Source organism: Protopterus annectens, chromosome 11.part0 (genome assembly GCF_019279795.1).
Source record: "Protopterus annectens isolate FY-2018-M chromosome 11.part0, PAN1.0, whole genome shotgun sequence".
Classification (NCBI taxonomy): Eukaryota; Metazoa; Chordata; order Ceratodontiformes; family Protopteridae; genus Protopterus; species Protopterus annectens.
This window is the reverse complement of record NC_056745.1, coordinates 1,559,373,793-1,559,396,229: the sequence shown is the minus strand read 5'-3', so window position 1 is coordinate 1,559,396,229 and position 22,437 is coordinate 1,559,373,793. Positions and strand designations below refer to the sequence as shown.

Genomic DNA, 22,437 nt, shown 5'->3' with positions numbered 1-22,437 from the left:
TCTCTGAGAAAAGCTGCTGAGGTAGATGCAGCCCTGGTGGAATGTGACCCGATTCCCTTGGGCACCGGTTTACCATGATGCAAATAGCAGAAACGAATGCAGTCGCTTATCCACTTTGAAATAGTCTGCTTTGAAATAGCCTTTCCCTCTGATCCTGCAGCAAATGCCATCAGTAGCTGCTCAGACTTTCTTAGAGATATGGTCCTGTTTAAGTAGAATCTTAGTTGTCTGTGTACATCCAAGGAATGCAGAATCCGCTCCCCCTTGTAGTGCGGATTTGGGTAAAAAGTTGGCAGGTGAATAGTTTGGTTAAGAACCACACTGGATACCACCTTAGGCATAAAGGAAGGATCGGTCCTGAGAGACACCTTGTTTGGGTAAAATGTAATAAGGATCCACAGCCATGAGGGCCTGTAGTTCTGAAACCCTTCTTGCTGAAGTGATTGCCAGAAGGAAAGTTGTTGTCCAAGATAAAAACTTTATATCCGCAGTAGCTGCTGGTTCAAATGGAGGCAGGGTGAGCTTTAACAACAAAAAATTGAGGTCCCATGCAGGAGTTGGTGATCTTCTGGGAGGCCTTAAATTGTTGGCCCCTCTAAGATACTGTTTTAGCAGAGGATGAGAAAAGATGGGAGGCTCTGTGTTGTAATGAGCCGATATGGCAGAGGCATGATTTTTATTGATGAAAAAGATACGCCCTTGTCAAGCATCTCAGTCAAGTATTGTAAAATCTGAGGAATATTTGGCGTTGCTGTGTCAATCCCTTGGTGCTTGGTTCCAAGCACAGAATCTCTTCCATTTATCAGCATAAGATTTTCTAGTACTAGGCCTTCTGGCTTCCAAAATGACATCCATGACAGATTTACTGCGAGGTGTTGTTTGAATAATTACATGATCAGCCATGCTGCCAGATTCAGAGTTTGGAGCTGATTATGCAGAATATGATTGTTCTGCTGAGACAGTAGATGAGGTATTTGAGGCAAGTACCAAGGAGGGAGTTGAGACATATTCCTTAGAATTGGGTACCAGTGCTGGCGAGGCCAGTCCGGGGCAATTAGGATCATTTTTGGTTTTTCCTGTCTGACCTTTAGTAAGACCTTGGGAAGAAGAGGCAGAGGAGGAAAGGCATAGACTGATAGTTTTTTCCAACTGAGGGATAGGGCATCTACATTCCATGCTTGTCTGTGATAAGTCCTTGTGCAGAATTTGTCCAGTTGATAATTCTGGGGAGAGGCAAATAGATCTACGTCCGGGCTCCCCCATTTCTCTGTTATCATGCTGAAGACTTGTGGATCCAGTTTCCACTCATGAGGGTTCATAAGATTTCTGCTTAGGTCGTCTGCCATAGTATTTTGTTTTCCTGGCAGGAATTGAGCTTGAAGATGTACCTGGTAAGTCAAAGCTGTGTCCCACAATGCCATGGCTAGTCTGCAAAGGGGGTAGGAATGTGTGCCCCCCTGCTTGTTTATGTACCACATAACTGTGGTGTTGTCCGTCTTTATCAGTAGTTGTCCTGGATGAAGTAAGTTCTTGAAGGCTGTCAGGGCATTCTGAACAGCTAACATCTCTTTCTGGTTGATATGCAGATGCATTTGTTTTGGGCTCCACATGCCCTGAATGCATCTGCCCACCAGGTGGGCCCCCCAAGCATAGTCTGAAGCATCTGTAGTTAGGGTTTAGTTGTCAGGGGGTAGAGTGAAAGACCATCCCATGTTCTGGTGACATGTCTCTGCCCACCAAAGAAACTCCTGTTGTAGGCAGGGAATGAGAGGAATCATTGTTTCCAGACTGTGACATCGTTGACTTCATAAACTTTTTAGATACCACTGTAGTTTCCTCATATGCAGTCTTGCATATGGAATTAGTAGAATGCAGGATGCCATGAACCCCAAAGCCTGCAGAATTTGTCTTGCAGATAACTGGGTTTTTGTTGCCATCTGTTTGAAGTAAATAGTCAGTTGCCTTTGTTTGTCTGGCGTAAGGTAAGCCATCTGGGCAGTTGAATTCAAGCTTGCACCCAGGAATGTAATCTTTTGAGAGGGTACCAGTTGTGATTCATTTTCGTTTATTGTGTACCCTAGGCATGCTAGAAGCCATTTTACAAACGCCAGATGTTGAAGAAGAATGTCCTTGTCCTCTGCTTGAATGAGACAGCCGTCCAGATAAGGATACATTTGTATGCTTCTTTGTCTGCAGAATGCAATTACTGGTGCCAGGCACTTTGTAAAGACCCTGGGCACAGTAGATAAGCCAAAGGGCAGTGCAGAGAATTGGTAATGCATAAAACCAGCCTGAAGCAAAGGTATCTTCACAATTCCTTTATTGGGATATGCAGGTATGCCTCTTTTAAGTCTAGAGTCACTAGCCAAGTGCTCTTGCCCAGCATGGGCAGAAGCTGTTGCAAAGTCAGCATTTTGAATTTTGGGATGTCCAAGAATGTGTTCAAAATCGAAAAATACAGTATTGGGTGCCAGGCATCGTCTTTTCTGGGTACCAAGAACAGTCTTGAGTAAAACCCTTGCCCTTTTTCCTGTTCTGGTACTGGCTGAACAGCCCCCATATCCATGAGGGACGTTAACTTGTTTCTGTGCCTCCGCCCACTGATTTTGTGGCAGATCTGGCCAACCGTTTGGAATTGGCAAGGTATGGAAACAAAATCTGTATCCCTAGGATACTATGTTTAATACCCACTGGTCCTGGGTTATTAACTGCCAATTTTGAGCATGAAGTGCTAGTTTTCCCCCTAAGGGGGCTGCCAAAAGATAAGTGCTTGGTGATGGCAGAGGGAAGTCAATGAGACTATTTACTGTAGGGTTGTGCTTTGTTTCCTCCAGATTTGGAGGTAGAGGCACCCCACTGCTTTGACCTGTAAGAACCCTGCGATTGGTATCTAGAGCCTTTTGAGCGCCTGGATTTGCCCCGTGAGGCTCTGTCAAGACACAGGAAAGGACCAATTTATGTAGGCCAGTGTCTACTGAATCTTGGTGGTTGCACTTGTAAGAAGTCTTTTACAGTTTGCATAGACTTAGCTTTGTCTTCCATTTTCTTTAAAACCTCTTCTGCCTTATTACTAAACATAGTATCATGCTGTAAAGGTGCATCCAACAATTTAGCTTTAACATGATCAGGCAGATTTTGCTCCTTGAGCTAGGCATGCCTTCTAATCACAGATCCAGTAACTGCAGCCCTGCAGGAGGCCTCCAAGGAATCAAAACCACATTGCAAAGTATGCTTTCCAGTCTGTTCTGCTGCATGCAATAATTCCTGTAATTATTTATTTTCCACACATTCAGAAATCAACATAATTTTCTGTTTCAATAATCCCATAACATGCTGTTGATATTTAAGCATATGAAACTGGCAGTTTAAGGCTCTAACTGCCAAGGTTGCAGATGTATAAACCTTATTTCTTTCCCCATCTATCCAGAGCCCTGGAATTTCTATCAGAGGGGGCAGGATTCTTAGCTGAGACCTTTAGACCTTTGGGACCCTGTAAGCAGAACTTTTGAATAAAAATTTGTGAGAGTCAGGAACCCTGTAATATCTGTCTGCCTTGCTAGGAGTCGGAGGTAGGGAATCTGGAGCCATACTTGATTCCGAAAACACATCATCAACAATGTCTAATACAGGAGGTATGGCCAAAGGCCTATGCTGAGGAAGAAGGAAATCCCTAAGCCTCTTTTTTGATTCTGAGAAATCTTGACTCTCCCAATGAAAATGTTCCCTCAAAGTATGCAAGGTTTCTCCAAAAGAATAATCTTCAGGAGGAGATGCAGATGGGATGGATCTGAATCCTCATAGGGTGGTATAGAAAATTCCTGATCAGAAGAGGAATCAGAACAGAAACCTGATCTGAAGATTCATAATCAGTGTCTTGCCTAGACCTCTTATCGGGGGGGGGGGGGGTTCCCCTGATCAAGGTAATTAAGTTCTCAGCCATTTTGATAATCTGTTTTTTAGGCATAGGAGCCTGAGCACGTGGCTCATGCGTCAGTTTTTTAGCCTTAGAAGTTGTTTTTGAAGCTGGCGTTGGTTTTATATAGAAATGTTAAGGTCTGAAAACACCCTCAGAAGCCAGTGCCTGCTCAGCGGCTTTGGACCCATCCGAGGGAGAGACATCTGTGGGTACAATACTCTGAGAATCTCGCAGCATACCGGACTCTGCATGGGTCTTGGTAGAGGCCTGCGACTCAAAAGTAGCGGGTATCAGGGGCTGCAAAAGTGCCTCACTGAGTACCGGCGACTGGCTTAGAAGAAGCTTCGTCGTCTGTTTTGGACCTCGACGGTCTGTCTCTGTCCTTCTCTTTGCGTTTTTTATGAACTCTGGTAGTCGGATTGCTATCCGACGACATTTCAGGGTAATTAAATCCATTTCCAAAATATTTTGAAGCAAAGATATACCAACACTTAATAGTGCATTGGTTAAATTTAGCACAAAACCGACAGCAAGGCACAGTATGATCTGGGCCTAGGCAAGGAATACAGTACAAATGAAAATCCTTATGAGGTATTTGCTTCCCACAAGTAATGCAATTATTAACTTTTACTGACATCGGTAAGGAGCAAGAAAAAGTTCCCCCAACGGGGTACTTAGCTTTAATTGAAGACTTTGGTTCTGAAACTTGAATGTGAAAATTTCAGGAGTTGGCCGACTGGCACTTGCGAACTGCTTCTGCTTCAGGCACCGCGCGGCAAGAAAGACTAAAGAAAATGGTGTCGGCTGCATGTTTTATACTCCTGATGACCTGACGTCATGGAAGAGGAGACAGCAACCAACGTAGGACCCAAGAATTTGATATTCAGGCTGTCTGAGGGCAACCTGCCAGCAGATTACCCAAATATAATGACTGCAACAGTGAAACATGAAGAACATCTGCCATTTAAATACACAAAAATAATTTTTCTTTTGAAGTTTATTCTTTAATATGAGATGGAAACAAAACATCTGCCTTATTTACAAACCCTGTAGTTACATCTAGAGGAAATACATTACACTGCAAAAATTACTTATAATCATTTAAGCCTGGTTTCATCAAAGCCCCTAGATTCACTTTAGTCTAACTTTTGTCAAAGACCCTAGATTCGCTATCCATTTTTGTTGCATTACAGATAAATGCGATTTCCAACCTTTTTATTATTAATATCATTAAAGTCCAAAAACATAAAACTAGCTGTTTTATGTCACTTTGTATGCATAAACAATGCATTACTATCTTTACTATAATACTCATGTTATGATATACAATGCTTAAACATATGCATAGTCTTACCAACATAAAATACCGAACATGAGCACAGAGTTAAATAAATCATTCTTACATTCTACAAGTAATTAAGGAATTAATCTTATAAACTTGTGTTTATGGTGGTAAACTCATTACTTTTAATCCTGTCTTTACAAACTGAACAGCACCCACAATGTTTCAGGTAATGTTTGTTCCAACTAGTGTAGCAACATTATTTTTCTTGAAAGCATGTGTTTTATATCCCTCTATAACTTGATGAACAGTTTTCATCCTTCTAAATAAAAACTAACATTCATCAGAAAGAACATTAGACAACTATTTACCCATCCCAAATACGTGCTGCTATTTGTTTATAACATTTCTAATTTCATTTCCATTTGAACCATGTATCACACTCAAAGAAAATTTAGAAGTATTACTGCATTCTTCTGATATTTTTTCTTCTATGTTCCTTCAGTTTCTTCCAGTGGATGGTGCCACTTCCCTTCATGCCATGGTAGCTTAATTTAACAGGACATTGTCTAAACTGTTAACTTTCTCAAACCAAGCCATGATTTCCACCAGGAGGAATTATCCATGGTTTGACAATTTGTTTCATATCTTGCGATGACAAGTATGCATACAGGAGAGCCAAACACACCACATGGGTCTGTGCTGAAATAAACTTGGTGTGGATGAACATTACACTATATACCAGGTAAGTTTTTCCATAAGGAGGAGGGCTACCTGTTCACCGAAATCTTGGAAGCATCCAAACTTTTAGTTATGTACTTACCATAACTTTAGATGTTTGGGATCCATCTCGCCTACATTCTGTACTGATGGGCTCGGAGCCGATCCCTCGGCTCCGACTTGGCACGCTATGCTATAGAGCGAGGCCTCTTATTGGCTGAGCTATTTCTTATCCCAGGATGCACCACCACTAATCCCCCAGATCTTGTTTGTCTGCATTCATGCACACATGCACAACTTGTTTATATAACATTGTTAGATGTTTCAAGATGAAACAATAGGATTCGGACCTTCTGATATCCTCTGATCTCCAAGGAAGGGGGAAGGAGGGTGGGTTATTGAATGTGCGAGATGGATCCCAAACATCTAAAGTTATGGTAAGTACATAACTAAAAGATGTTATGTGATCCTATCTCGCCTACATTCTGTACTGATGGGACAGCGTCCCTAGCACCTAAATCCTGGGTGGCTCATTGGAAAACGCTCCTGAGCACTGTGGAACCAAATGAAGCTTGTCCTCTAGATGCCACATCCAATTTGTAGTGGGAAATGAAAGTGTGCGGGGAAGACCATGTAGCCGCAGCACAAATGTCACTAATGGCAAGCTTAGAATGAAATGCTATCGAAGTGGCCATAGCCCTTGTAGAATGAGCTTTGACAGAGGTGGTAAGCTCTTTGTTAGAATAAGAATAAGCTTGAGTAATACAGTCCCTGATCCATTTGGCAATAGTGACCTTTGTGACAGCTTTGCCCAATTTATTGTCTGCAAAGGATACAAACAACTGATCTGTTTTCCTTGTTTGTTTGGTCCTGTCTAAATAAAAACGCAACTGCCTGTGGACATCTAATGTGTGGAATATGAATTCCGCTTTGTTAGAATATTTCGGAAAAAGGACTGGAAGTTCTAATGATTGTTGTAGACAGAAACTGGAACAAACTTTAGGGACAAAGGAAGGATTTGGCCTGAGAGATACTCTGTCTTTGTGAAAAACCAAGTACGGGGGTTTTACAGACAAAGCTTGAAGCTCTGAAACTCTTCTGGCAGAAGTAATCGCCACCAGAAAAGCAGTCTTCCACGATAGAAATTTTAGATCACATGTCGCTGCCGGTTCGAAGGGGGAGGAAGTTAAGGCGCGTAACACCACATCGAGATCCCATGGAGGAGCAGGATGAGAAATCGGAGGTCTTAAGAGCGCAGCACCTTTCAAAAAGGTCTTACACAATCTGTTGCTCATTAAAGGTGGGTTTATAGATTCGTGAAAATTGGAAATCGCTGCCAATTGAACCTTGATGGTAGAGACTGAAGAGCCTTGATTGAAGAGAGAAGTTAAAAATTTTAGTACTTCTGATATGGGAATAGTGATGGGATCCAGGCCCCGGAGTTGAGCCCAAATAGCAAATCTTTTCCATTTGCTAGAATACACTTTCTTTGTAGCAGACTTATGGGCCGAAGATAAGATGTGTACAACCTCTGGAACCAATGCATGACTCCTGACTATAGTCGGAAGAGGAGGAGCCAAGCCGTCAATTTTAAGGTGTGTAGGGACTGGTGGAATAGTCCCGACTGATGAACCAAAAGGTCTGGGATCTGATCCAGGAACCATGGACCTTCCAGAGCATATTTCCGAAGATAGGGAAACCATACTTGACAAGGCCAGTAAGGAGCAACTAAGATCATTTTGCTCCCCAAGAGAGATGCCTTTTGGATCACCCTGGGAAGGAGAGGAACTGGGGGGAAGGCATAAAGCAAGCCGGTGGGCCAAGGACAGGCTAGTGCGTCCATGGGGCTCTTCCCCGGAGCCGGGGTTAGGGAGAAGAATTTTTTGCACTTCGCATTCAGTGCAGTCGCGAAGAGGTCGCAACACGGAACTCCCCATTTGCTGAAAATCTGACTTGCAACTGTCATGTTCAGAGACCATTCGTGAGGAGAGAGGATGGTTCTGCTCACTCTGTCGGCTATCACAGTGGACTTGCCCGGAATATGAGTAGCCACTAGAAAGCGTTTGGTCGAGACTGCCCATTCCCAGACTCTCATGGCCTCTCTGCAAAGAGGATAGGATCTGGTCCCTCCCTGTTTGTTCAGGTACCAGACAACTGACATGTTGTCTGAATGAACGGCAATTACGCCCAGAGGGAGGTAATCGTGAAGGGCTTGAAGGGACAGAAGCACCGCCCTCATTTCTAGGATGTTGATATGAAGTTGGGTCTCTTCTGGGTGCCATTTGCCTTGGACTGCCCCCCCACCCCATCTGGGAGGCGTCCGTGGTCAAAGTGGCCGCAGGAGGAGGTGGAACAAAGGGTCGTCCCTGATCCAAATTGGAGGGCACTAGCCACCAGCGAAGGTCCCGTTTGCAGGTTTCCGTGATCCATATGAGGTGACTGAGAGGGAGTTCCTGAAAGGACCACTGAGCTGAAAGAAGCCACTGGAGAATTCTCATGTGCAACCTTGCCAAGGGGACTAGAAGAACCGTGGCGGACATGGATCCCAATAGCTGCAGGACCATTCTGGCTGGGGCTTTGGACCTGGGAAGTAAGGCTCGAACTTGAGTCTGTATGGTTTGTATTCTGTCTGTAGGTAGATAGACCTGCATTCGGTTTGAGTCTATCTCTACCCCTATGAATCTTATGCGTTGAGATGGCAGCAACACAAACTTTGGCCAATTGAAGGTGATTCCAAGGGAATTGCCCAGTGATATAGTGGCTTGTAGGCTCCGCAGTAGTAGATGCTTGGAGGTGGCAGTTAGGAGCCAGTCATCTAGATACGGAAACACCTGGAATCCTAGACTTCTCAGGTGAGCAGTCACAACCGCCAAACACTTGGTGAACACCCTGGGGGGTGTGGTGAGACCAAAGGGCAGCGTGCGGAACTGAAAATGACTGCCTCCTAGGCTGAAGCGCAGATGTCTCCTGGACGCTTGATGTACCATGATATGGTAATAAGCGTCCTTGAGATCTATGGAGCACATCCAAACACCTTTCTCCAGCAATGGGAGAATGGTTTGTAGGGTGACCATTCAGAACTTGGACTTTTTGACTGAACGGTTTAGAATGCTGAGGTCCAAAATGGGTCTCAAGTCCCCGGTCTTTTCTGGCACCAAAAAGAATCTTGAGTAAGTCCCTAATCCGATCTGATCTGCGGGGACCGGTTGGATGACTCCTTTTTGCAGCAGCTTTGAAACTTCTGAGGCTGCAGTTTCTCCGTTGACTGGGTGGCGGGTCCGGGAATTATTTGGACTGAGGTGGAGAGAGAGAGAAAGGGATGGTGTAACCTCCGGCGATAATTCGAAGCACCCATCGGTCCTGAGTGATACCTTCCCAGGCTTTTAGGTGCTTCGAAAAACGACCCCCGACTGGCAACGGAGCTGCACAGTCGGGCAATCCCTCAGGGACTGTGAAAGGCTGAAGAGCCACGAAAGGACTCACGGTCTCCAGTGTTGTGAGGGCCTCTGCCGCCTCTGGGATGGCGTCTTCCGGAAGAATTTCCCCCTCCCCTGCCTCTGGAAGGGGGATCATCCTGCTGAGAGGGGTAAGGCTTCTGAGATCTACGGAACCACATTTTCCCTCCTCTTTTAGCCTTGGGATAAGGCCGAAAGGGAGTGGAAAATCGTGCCCCTACGGCAGTCAGAGTCTTACCCTCCTGTTCGCAGTGGGTCAGTGTGTCCTTTACCTTGGGTCCAAACAGGGAGGACCCATCAAAGGGGGCGTCGGCAAAGGAAGACTTAAAGGCCTCCGCGAAATGACACAGGCGGAGCCAGGCTTGTCTCCGAGAGCAATGCCTGTACTGCCGCTCTACTCGCCCTTCGGCCGCATAAGAAATGAGCCTCATGGACGAGTTTGAAATGGACGACAATGTAGCCAGCTGAGAGCCAACCGTCTGGGCCAGCTCCTCAGGCAGGTTACCCAAGAGGGTATCGGAAAGTTCTTTAATCAGATCCCTCTGGAATCTAGTAAAGTGCGTAAGGTAGTTCAAGGACCTTAATGTAAAGGCCGCTGAACTTAGGGTGCGCTGTCGTGCCGATCCATGCTCCTAGACTCCTTATTAGGAGGATGGACGGACGTCGAAGCCTCTGCTACATCTTGCTGGGTAGCAGATGCCACCACCAAAGCATCTACAGCCACACCTTTAGTTAGAAACTCTTTTTCAGGGGGTGCCGAGAGGAACTTATTAGGACGAGCAGGCACCGGTTCCACAGAGTCTGGGTGTTCCCACGCCCTTCGATAGATCAAATCCAAGAGCTCGTCGAAGGGCAGAGACACCCAGGAGGCGGAGGGCTGAGCCCCGAAGGCCTTAAGGAACACCGACTCATCAGCAGAAGGGGGTTTGGACTGCCAGCCACCTTGTTGTTTAAGGGCTTCCAGGATGTCTGCAAAGGAGACATCGTCCGAGGACGACTTAGGGGACCCTTCTGCATCATCGAGATCAGTGTCTGATGTAAGAGACTCATCAGGGGAGTCAACGTGCTTCCTCTTGCACGATCTTTTCCTGGGGGGTTCTTCTGAAGAAGCTTCAGAAGGACCTCCAGGAGGGGGGGAAACCCCAGTGGGGGTAACCTCAGGCCCCGGGGCTCCGCTGTCTAAGGACAGGGGAACTGCCAAAGACCCAGTCTCGGTATGCAGGGAAGGAGCTGGGGAGACCGTGGAGGTAGCCAAAGATGATTTGGCTAACGCACTCCTCACAGCCCTGAAGGTGGGACCACCAGAATCCTGGGAGGGTCCCACCTCCGTGGCCACAACGGTAGACGGCACTCCCGCAGCCGACGCACCGAGGGAGAGACTTGGGACCGAAAACATCAATCCCGAAGCATCCCCCCCGGGGCCGACGGAAGAAGTCCATGGAGTTGGAGTAAGGGTCGGGCCCAACCCTAAAACCTCCACCGGTTCCACCAGCTCCAACAGTGCCGAGGCTGTTGGAGGAGGAACTATAGTGGCAAGGTGGACCATCGGCTCCGAAGCCGAATGGGCTGGAGCCGAAACTAACTTTTGGAACAACGGAGACTGGAAGAGTCTTAGGAGCACCCTGTCGATGTCCGAATCAGACATTTTGGATGATCTGGACGATACCGATCGGGTCCGAACCGATTTCTCCATCGGCTCCAAAGGACTAGGGGACCGGCTCCGAATTGATTCTATAATTATCGGCTCCGAGGGAGATCTCAAGGCAATTTCCCTCGGTGCCGATGAGGACTTCGGCTCCGAAGGGGAAGAGTCTGAGCAGGCAACCCTCATCGGCTCCAATATCAGTGGAGCCGATGAAGGTGACCCGCCTCCCGATGCCCCAGTCCTCGGCTCCGAAACCAGAGGGGCAGAGACTGGAGGCATCGAGGCAGACCGTTCCGCCCTCGGCTCCGAAGTCCGTGGAGCCGATGGAGAAGTCTGCCTAGGTTTTTTGGCAGTCGGTTCCGACTGACTGGTCGGAGCAGACGCTTTCTTCTTTTTTGAAGGAGAGGGAGAAGAAGATAAAGCCTCCTCGAAGGATGGTTTAATTAACCCCTTAAGGATTAATTTGTTTTTCCTCTCCTGGAGGACTCTTGATGAGAAGGCGTGACACACGCTACATGATTCTTGTAGGTGCTTGGCGCCTAAACAATAAACGCACGAGGAGTGGTCGTCCGTTATGGACATCTTATAACCACACCTCGCGCATTTTTTAAACCCGGAGGGTCTATGCTCTTTGGACATGTTCTAAAGAGATATAACACCAAAACTAGCAGTTTACGTTCAAAATAAAGTTTTTTTTTTTTTTTTTAACAGAACAAAACAGTTGTACAAAAAGACACAGAAGAGAGAGTCAAGACCCTCTAACTTAAACGGGTACTTGACCCACAAATAAACGCTAAAATAGCAAAAAAAAACAAATAGCAAAGGGGAAGGCCCCTCTAACTAAAAACGAGAAACCTTCCCTTCACGAAAAGACAAATTTCTCAACAAATTCGCTAAATACACACACGTATCACAACAATAGCTGTTAAAACAGCTTTTGGATTCAAAACCAACAAATTCCTGACAGGAAAAGCCTAAATAAATTAGTACTTAGCCCAGCCAAGTTGAGACCACGTCTTAGCTTGTAAGCGGCAAACGAGATCTGGGGGATTAGTGGTGGTGCATCCTGGGATAAGAAATAGCTCAGCCAATAAGAGGCCTCGCTCTATAGCATAGCGTGCCGAGTCGGAGCCGAGAGATCGGCTCCGAGCCCATCAGTACAGAATGTAGGCGAGATAGGATCACATAACATCTGGCCAACTATGTTTCTGAGTGGCAGATGGGCTGTGCAGCCCAGCCTGCCTGACTAATCATAAAGCCTTACCTGTCAGAGTCTGCTGCTCATTTTTTGCCAATGAGATTGCTGCTATCAGATCTTTACATTCACTGTCTGACATCCTGGCCTCACCCTCTGAGCTCTTACTGTTCTGCTACATGGCTGGCATTTAACACTGCTGATTACAATAAGTTTTTAACTGTTTCTTCAGGTATGCAGGCTCTATGACCTGCAGGCTGGATTCCTGTCCATCTAGACCGATTTAGTCCTCAGTCCAGAATCACTGAGATCTGGGAATTTTTCTTCTACAATGAAGGAGGCTCTTGTTAATACTTCCTTATCACCAAGGAACATCATTTGATCCCAATACTTCTGTCAGCTACTTCCTGATCTCTAACCTTTCATTCTCGGCTAAAGTTATTCAGATGGTCATTTATAAACCATCTGAATCTTATCTCACAGACACTGGGCTCATGGAGCCTATCCAAACTGAGTTTCATACTAATCAATGAAAATAGAAGTTATGTTCTTACCATAACGTTCCATGTTAGTTGTCTTCTTCTCGCCTTCTTCTTGCTGGATGGGTTCGGAGCCGACCTCGGCCCGACTGCCACTCTAAAAGCTCGAGAGTTGGTTCCACCGGCTCGAGGCTCCCCTTATATCCCACAATGCTAGGCGAGAGTTACCTCAGATCTCGTTTGTAAGCTAACTCCAGCTTATAATAGTAACAAAATGACTATAAACAGAGTCCACCTCTAACAACAGGGAGAAAGAAGGGTGACCTACATCCTGATTCAGGAAATATGCAAAGCAGCATATGCCTAAGAAAGAGGTGGTAGAAAGAGAGGTCACAATCACAACTCCTCTAGGTCTGTCCAGGCCAGGGGGAAGGAGGGTGGGACGCAAGAAGAAGGCGAGAAGAAGACAACTAACATGGAACGTTATGGTAAGAACATAACTTCTATATGTTAAGTTGTCTATCTCGCCTTCATTCTTGCTGGATGGGACCGTCCCTAGCACCTTGTCCCGGTGGCCTAACGGAACAGACTCCTGAGAACAGTGGAACCAAAGTTAGCTCTATGCCTAGAAGCTAAATCCAACTTGTAATGAGAAATTAAAGTGTGAGGAGTAGCCCAAGTAGCCGCTGCACAAATGGTGTCAATAGGCAGTCTGTCTTGGAAGGCTAAAGAAGTAGCCAAAGCTCTGGTGGAATGGGCCTTAGGTTTATTAGGCAGCTTTTGGTGTCTAATTTCATATACAAGGGAAATCAAAGATGTTAGCCATCTGGATAATGATACCTTTGAAACTGAAAGTCCCTTTCTGCCTTCCGCATAGGAGACAAACAGCTGGTCAGATTTTCTGAATTGCTTTGTTCTATCCAAATAGTACCTCAATTGACGATGAACATCCAGGCAGTGTAATTTTTGTTCAGACCTATTGGAATATTCTGGAAAAAAGACAGGGAGGTCAATGCTTTGATTTAGATTTGACGTCGAGACTACCTTAGGCAAAAAGGACGGGTTCGTTCGTAAGGATACCCTGTCCTTATGAAACAATAGATAAGGAGGTCGACAACTGAGTGCTTGAAGCTCTGAAACTCTTCTAGCTGAGGTAATGGCTACCAGAAAGAGAGTCTTCCATGATAGCAATTTTAAAGAACAGGAGACTGCAGGTTCGAAAGGGGAAAGAATTAAAGAAGTAAGAACTAAATTTAGGCCCCAAGGAGGAGGAGGATTTCTTATAGGAGGTCTGAGAAGAAAAACTCCTTTCAAAAAAGCTTTGCAAAGCTTGTGGGACATTAAGGCAGATTCAGAAATACCCACATGAAAGTTAGAAATAGCTGCCAATTGAACTTTAAGAGTAGAGGGAGATGAACCTGCATGGAAGAGTTCAGCTAGAAAATCGAGGACCATTTGGATGGAAGCAGTGAAAGGATCTATGTCCCTTCCTTGAGCCCAATATGTGAAGCGTTTCCACTTACTCAAATAAATCTTCCGAGTGGAAGATTTATGGGAAGCTATCAAAATATCTCGAACGGAGTGAGATAATTGAGGAAGCCTGGCTACGGTTGGAACTGGAGGAACCAAGCAGTGAGGTTCAGAGAGGGGAGGGAGCGATGTAACTGACCCGACTGATGGATCAAAAGATCTGGAACTAGGTCCAGATGCCACGGTCGCTCCAATAGAAATTGATGTAGAAAGGGGAACCACACCTGTCGAGGCCAGTAAGGAGCAATGAGGATCAATGAGGCCTTCTGGGCGATAGCTTTCTGTATCACTTGAGAGATTAGTGGGAAGGGAGGAAATGCATACAGAAGTCCCCGGGGCCAAACTTGGACTAGAGCGTCTCTCTGCTGGGTTGGCCTGGTAAAGGGAATAGAGTGAAATATTCTCTGCACTTGCTGTTTTGGGGAGTAGCAAAAAGATCGCAGCAAGGCTGACCCCACTTGAGGAAAATTTCTCTCACAACAGAGTCTTTCAGAGACCACTCGTGAGGCATGAGGATAGCTCTGCTCAACTTGTCCGCAATTTGATTGGACTTCCGGGATGTGCGTTGCTATCAGAAATCGCTGAGAAGAAATCGCCCATTGCCACAATCTGAGTGCTTCTCGACACAGGGGGTATGACCTGGTTCCGCCTTGTTTGTTGATGTACCACACTACAGACATATTGTCTGTCTGGATTGCAATTGTTCCCAAGGGAAGAGAGTCTTGAAGGGCTTGCAACGCTAAAAGCACTGCTCTCATCTCCAGAACATTTATGTGCAAGTGGCATTCGTTTGGTTGCCATGTGCCCTGGACCGTCCTGCCCTGACAATGCCCCCACCCGATCAGGGAGGCATCCGTTGTCAGAGTAGCAACCGGAGGGGGTGGAACAAAAGGTCTTCCCAACAAGAGCTGAGGGGAAGACATCCACCACATGAGATGATTTCTGCACGCTTGATCATAATGGTGTGGGACATTGGAAGTTGCTGGTATGACCATTGTGTAAAGAGCATCCATTGAAGGATCCGCATGTGGAATCTGGCTAATGGAAGCAGAGGTATGGCCGCCATAATTCCCAACACTTTCAGAACTAACCTGGCTTTGATTCTGTTGTTGCTGAAAAGGAGTGAGACCAGTTTGTGAATGTCTGTTATTCTCTGATGTGTTAGTCTCGCAGACATGTCTACTGTGTCTAGATTTGCGCCTATGAAGGTAATAGTACGACAAGGCGACAAAACAGACTTTTCGCAATTTATTGAAATGCCTAACTTTTGACAAATGCGAAAAGTGTAATCCCTGGCCATCAGAAGGAGATGCTTGGTGGGAGCTGTGAGGAGCCAGTCGTCCAAATATGGAAACACCTGGAATCCTTGTCTCAGGTGAGAAGCTACCACTGCCATGCATTTGGTAAACACCTGGGGGGCAGTGGTGAGACCAAAGGGCAGGGCCCTGAACTGAAAATGACTGGTTCCCAGCCTGAAGCGGAGGAATCTTCTGGAGCGTCTGTTCATTTTATGTGATAGTACGCATCCTGAAGGTCTATAGAGCACATCCAGTTTCCTTTTCCCAATAGGGGAAGGATGGATTGCAGCGTGACCATCCGAAATCTTGTTTTCTTGACTGATCTGTTCAAGATACTGAGATCCAAAATTGGTCTCCAGTCCCCTGTTTTCTTTGGAACTAAAAGAACCTTGAGTAGATTCCAGATCCTTGCTGGTCTGCTGGAACTGGCTGAATTGCTCTTTTGCAAGCAGTTTTGAAATTTCCAAAACCGCTAGATCCCTTTGAGCGGGTGGAACATCTGGAAGGGATTTTTTTGATTGGTTTGGAATGCGAAGAAAGGGGATAGAATAGCCTTCGGAAATGACGGACTGTACCCATTTGTCTTGAGTCAGGGATAGCCAGGCTTCTGGGTACAGTGACAATCTTCCCCCGACTGCCTCCGAAGGTGGGCAGCCGGGCAACACCTCAGGGATGCTGAAAGGGCTTATCAGAGAAAGCTTCCCGATTGCCCTGGTTCTGCGGAGCCCCCCTGCCTCGAGGGCGACGTCTACCATTGTTATTCCCGCCTCTGCCTCTGGCAGGAAAACGACTTTGTGCGTCAGGCGAAGTCCCTTGAGATTGCTTACGGAACCACATTTTTCCACCCTTCTGGCCTTTGGGGTAAGGTCTAGAAGGAGTAGAAAAACGGACTCCGACGGCAGAAAGAGTCTTGCCATCAGTCTCGCACCTAGTCAAGGTTTCTTTCACTTGAGGACCACAGAGAGATGATCCATCCAACGGGGAGTTAGTGAAAGACGTCTTGAAGGGGTCCGCAAAATTGCATAACCGCATCCAGGCATGCCTACGTAAGGCCACACCTGTCCCTGCGGCCCTACTCGCTCCATCAGCCGCATAAGAAAGGAGGTGCATGGAGGAGTTGGTTATGGAGTTAAGGGTAGCCAGCTGAGTGTTCATCTTATCTTGAAACCCCGCAGCTGTAGGGTCCTTCAACATGTCACTCGCTTCTTTGATCAAGTCCCTTTGAAGACGAGTGAAATGGCAGAGGTAGTTCAGCGAACGCATAGTAAATGTCGCTGACGAGAACATCCGCTTCCCGTACCTGTCCATGGACCTAGATTCCTTGTTAGGTGGATGGACAGGTACTGAAGGATCAGCTAGTTCCTTCTTAGTGGCAGCAGCTACCACCATAGCATCCACAGAAACTCCTTTTGTCAAGAACTGCTTGTCTGCTGGTGCCGTTATGAATTTGGAGGGTCTCCTGGGAGTGGGTTCCACTGAATCAGGAGCCGTCCATGCCTTTTTAGCAACCACCTGCATGAGGGGGTCAAAGGGGGGGGACACCCAGGAGGTGGAAGGGCGAGAGCCAAACGCCTCAAGATACACAGATTCATCCTCCGAAGGGTTAAGGGCTGGCCAATTTCCCCTCTGCTTCAGGATCTCTAGAATGTCTGCAAAGGAGACATCTTCAGAAGGGGAACGGGGGGAACCCTCGGAATCATCTAAATCTGTGTCAGATGTGATGGACTCAGGTGAGTCAATGTGTTTCCTCTTACACTTCCTCTTCCGAGGGGGCTCTTCTGCCAAATCAGGAGAGGCCTCGGAAGAGGATGAAATCCCCACAGGGGGTTCCTGAGGAGCTGGCTCTCTGCGGTCCGGATGAGGGAGTGAGTCGACTTGACCTGAGGCACCGTAGAGGGAGGGGCGGACGGAGCCGACTGTGGAGTAGAGCCAGGCTCTAACACACTCCGCATGACCTCGAACGCACCCCTGTCAGGCAAAGCCAGAGGTCCCCGCTCCGAGAAGCTGAGAACCTCCCTCGGCACCGACAGTGATGGCTCCGAGGCCGATGTCGGAGCCGAACTCACCAGCGCCGAAGCTCCGAGAGGAAGAGCGGGGTCGGACAAGGGTCCGATGCCACTCACCCCCTCGGAGCCGACGAGGGAAGTCCGGCGCCGAGAATCCTCGAAAGAAGAAATCGGAGCTGACGACGGAGCCGAAGACACCTGTATTGGCTCCGACGCTACCACAGTCTCGGTTCCGAAACGCCCCGGCTCCGAGCTCAACGGAGTCGGAGGAGGAATATATTGATGGACAGGGGCAGGCATCGACTGATGAGTCGGGCTCTGAAGCATTTGGGCCAGTGCCTCGGATTTAAGAAGTCGACTCACTACCCTCTGGAGGTCATGATCTGACAGCCTCGATGACCTAGAGGAGTGAGATTTATGGCTCCGTTCAGACAGCAAAGGAAATGCTGGAGCCGAATGAACGGAGCCAAGGGATGGTGACCTGGATCTCTTCCTAGATGTCGGCTCCGAAGGTCTGGTCGGAGCCGACAAGGGATTACCTTGGCTCCAGCCGGAGCCGAGGGAACCACAGAAGCTGTAGACTCATCGGCTCCAGCCAGAGCCGATGCAGACATAGGTTTTGCAGCTTTAGGTCTCGGCTCAGTAGCTGGAGCCGAAGACCTAGAAGCCTTAGAGGGCTTCCCAGAGACAGAAAGGGAATCCTCAGGCTTAAGTAGACCCCTTAGGATCAACTTATTTTTTCTTTCCTGCAGGACCCTGGGGCTGAAGCCGTGGCATACAGCACAGGAGTCCTGCAGGTGCAAAGGCCCCAGTAGACACAAGAAGTGTGACCGTCTGTCAGAGACATTTTCTGACAGCACGCATCACACTTCTTGAAGCCTGAGACCTTTGTGTCTTTAGACATCCTAAACAAAAAGTGTAATCACACACACTCAAACAGACACGCTGATTACACTAATCTACTTTTAAAACTCAAAAATAACAATTAACTAAAGTTTTAAGAGTAACACACACACACCACTAGGGGATGGAGAAAGGCCAGAAGGCCCGAGAGAGAACTTTAAAAGTTCTTGTGGGAAAAAAATGGGATTTTCCGGAAAACAGGGGTAGAAATCCACTACACTAAGGGAAATATAATTAAACTCAAAAATATAGGGTTTTAAGTGTTCTAATTTTACCAAAATTACACTTACCAACAAGCCGGTAGAAAACCAACACCTCGATGCTGTAGCGGCAAACGAGATCAGAGGTAACTCTCGCCTAGCATTGTGGGATATAAGGGGAGCCTCGAGCCGGTGGAACCAACTCTCGAGCTTTTAGAGTGGCCGAGTCGGAGCCGAGGTCGGCTCCGAACCCATCCAGCAAGAATGAAGGCGAGATAGACAACTTAACATCTGCTGTTTTCCAAGTAGTCAGTGACCTCCTAATTGCTTGAGACCACCAGTAGTATTCAGTACAGGTCCTCCTAGATCTCTCAGCTATATTTGATACTAAGGGCCATGGCATTTCAATTGACAGTTTACACATCTTGCTTTGGCATCTCCTCCATGGTCTTACAGTGAGTGGTTTATTTCTTACTTCTCTAGCTGTACTCCAAAGGCTGGAATGGGTATTAACTCTTCCTCCCTGAATGAGACATGCCACTCCCCCTAAAGGTAAATGTGCTTGCTCTAGGGGATCTTATGAGGAAGAAGGGTTTAACTTACTATTGTTACACTGACGATACACAGCTCTACCTCTCCTTAATGCAAGGAGATATCGCAAGTGTGAATTCACTAATCTTTAAACTTCTCATCTGTGACTTACTCAATCATTGAAGTTCAACATCTTCAAATAAAAATAAAGCCATTACAATACAGGAGCATACCCCCAAGACCATTTGTTCACTTACTTCCCAATTACAACTTTTATGGAAGAAGTAGGCTCAAGCTCCCAGAAAGGTGCATAACCTAAGTGCGATCTTGGACAGTCAATGAAAACTTCGGGACCAAGTGTCTTCTGCAGTGAAATCTTACTTCCACTTATACAACATCCAAGATTAAAAACCTGTTACCACAAGATGATCTCTTAGCAACAGGTGTCCATGCCCTGGATTCGTCATGCATTGAGTACCTCAATGCCCTTTACAAAGGACATTCTGAAACTAAGCTGAACAACAAGCACTTTTATAGCAACATATTACTCCTGTTCTGCAGTCTCTCCACTACCAACAGATTGTATACAGAATGGCTGTCTGGGTGCTGGTGTTTATATGTCCATTACTGATTTCAAACCCTCTTACTTAAAGAAACAACTGATGCTATAATACCCTCATTAGGTCTTGAGTTCACATAAGCATCTAGTACTTTCTTTGCCTTTCAGGATTTGTACCAGTGGAATTTACTGTCTCAGTGGCTTTGGCGGTGTCCTACTTTGGCAAGCTACTGCTGGTTACTTACAATGTTCCTATCTGAAACGTTCTGGCATCAGCTGACGTTAATTTATTTTACTTACACCTTTTAATCTGCATCCAATGGTTATATGCTCCGTTTTCTAGAACTCTTACCTATACATTTACATTTTTTTTTAATGTTTGTATTTTTTTTACATCATCTGCATAAATTTATTATTTAATTTATGTTTCAGTGAAACCTATGTTTTGTTTAAAAAAATCTAAATAAAACTGACAGAGCTTAAGTATTCAGGTAAGACAGAAAGAGGACTGCTTTTCTAAATTATACTCACAGGCTTGATTGCCTTGCTCAACAAACACCTCGAACAACAGAATGGTAAATGAGGCTGGCATTCACTTTACATCAGAGATCTTAATTCGCTTTACTCATGTCCTGGAAAGATGCTTAAACCCTGCAAGTTAAGGGCTAGTGGATGAAATAAATGAGAGAAATGCAGTCTAAAATCCAGCTAACAACTGGCAAAAACTCATGCAGGATAGTCGCAACACAGACAGACACAACCTGTAGCAGAAGAAAGTGAAAATATATGAGATGCTGGAGTCAGACTCCCAACTAAAAGTGCAAGGAACAGGGAAAGTGAAACATCATTCAGATTTCTTTGTAACATGGAGTAGAGAACAAACACAAAGTAGTGCTAACAGCTGCTTAAATACCTGGCAAGTATTGCTCAATTATACATTCTATACCTTTTCTGAATTAGCATACACAAAAACCTCCACAATGAACACCCTGCAGACATAGCTAGTCCCAACAGCCTACTCAGTTGTAAGTAAACAAATTGAAAGGGAACAGCAGCATCAATAACATTTCATCTTGATATCAAAACCAAAGGATAAAAAGGTCAGACAAAGCATTTAGTAAAAACTGCAAGAGTCTTCACTGTGTAATATCTTACAACATCCTGCAGTGGAGGCCCATGGGCTATATACAAATGAATCCTTAAGGACATACCGCTGTTTCAGCTACATGGCTTCTGAATGCCCATGACGTTTTACTTTTTAACTCTTTATGGGTACATTCAAATTAATAAAGCCAAACCCTACTATCTGTACACATGCCATGTCTCAGCCTTTTTCTAAACTCATCAGGTATGGAAGCCTTTTTTTTCACACTCAGCAAACTAATTACAATAAGTGAATAGCTCACAATCCTACAAGTGATATCTTATCATAGGATCGTAGGAGTTTACTAGGCTATCAACCTGGAGGTCATTTCATGCCTAGCCGTTTCATCCCAATGTAATACCATAGAGGTATTAGTCAATATCTAGGATTGCATTTAGCAATGACTGCCCATGTCCAGGAGAGTTGCGGGCACTATCCCTGGTAAGAGTTTACAGTGCCCCATCCACTTGCCAAGGTTCCTCATGAACAGTGTCACACAGGTGCCCTGTTTCACATGAATTGGCAGCCTATTCCAAAGACAAGCAGCAGTCGCTGGGAGACAAATCTGTCCCTCGAGCACATCCTATTTAATTTGCAGGCCATATTTAGGTCCCTGCCGTGGACAGCTCTAGTCCCGTTTGAGTTATGGTGTGCAGCAAGTTCATTAGGTTTGGGTATGGGATTGCTCTGTAAGCCAGGCATAAGTCTCCCCTAAGAAGTCTATACGATACACAGTATAGTGACAGGGACTTTAGTCGGTCCATGTAAGCATGTGCTGGAGTCCCTTGATTTTCATTACAAACCTTCAAGGTCTCTCCAATTGCTGGAGGTGCTTTGTAAGGTACATGCTGAATGGGGCATTATACTCAATTATGGGCCTGATTAGTGGAGAGTATAGACTACAGTAGACACAGCCAAAGTTAAGGTCACAGTCATCTTGTGATCCCAGATCCCTTACCACTTATTTGGTACTTAGGGTATTGTTGATCTGACAGTGTGAAGGGACATTGTTTTTGACGAAGGGAACGATGATGCATTTCTTTGGATTCAGTTTGAGACCGTGACTAAGACACCAGTCATTGGTCTGCATAAGACTCTCCTGGAGTATACTGACATCATTTGGGAATTCAATAACTGCATCTAGTTTGTAGTTGTCCGCAAACTTGGTCAGCCACAACCCCTTAGTTTTGGCTTGAACTTCTGAGAAGTATATACCAAACAGTAGGGGGCCTAGCACTCACCCTTGTGGCACCCCGCTAGTGACAGATCTGCTGGGTGATGTGGAGTCACCTACTTTGGCAGTGTGCATCTGGGTCTGTGAGCCAATTTTAATTCCAGGTGTCATCCATAGCAAAACCAGAGGTGACATTTCTCATTGCTTCCAAAAGGTATATGCTTCAGCTTAAAGGCAGTGATGGTGGAAATCCGTACTTGCTGAGAGGACTGTCTAAAACACTGACATAAATCACACACAGTGCTATACTGTCTGAAACACTGACATAAATCACACATGGTGTTACACTGCTGTAGCTTATGTGGTAACTTCTTGATCCGCCACCCAAAACAGGACTACA

At 46.0% G+C, this 22,437-nt stretch overlaps 1 protein-coding gene across 7 annotated transcripts in view; it reads right to left on the bottom strand.

The window, feature by feature from the left end:
• AHCYL2 (adenosylhomocysteinase like 2) overlaps nucleotides 1-22,437 on the bottom strand; it is a 1,498,752-nt gene that overhangs the window by 262,756 nt on the left and 1,213,559 nt on the right. The window lies entirely within an intron of this gene.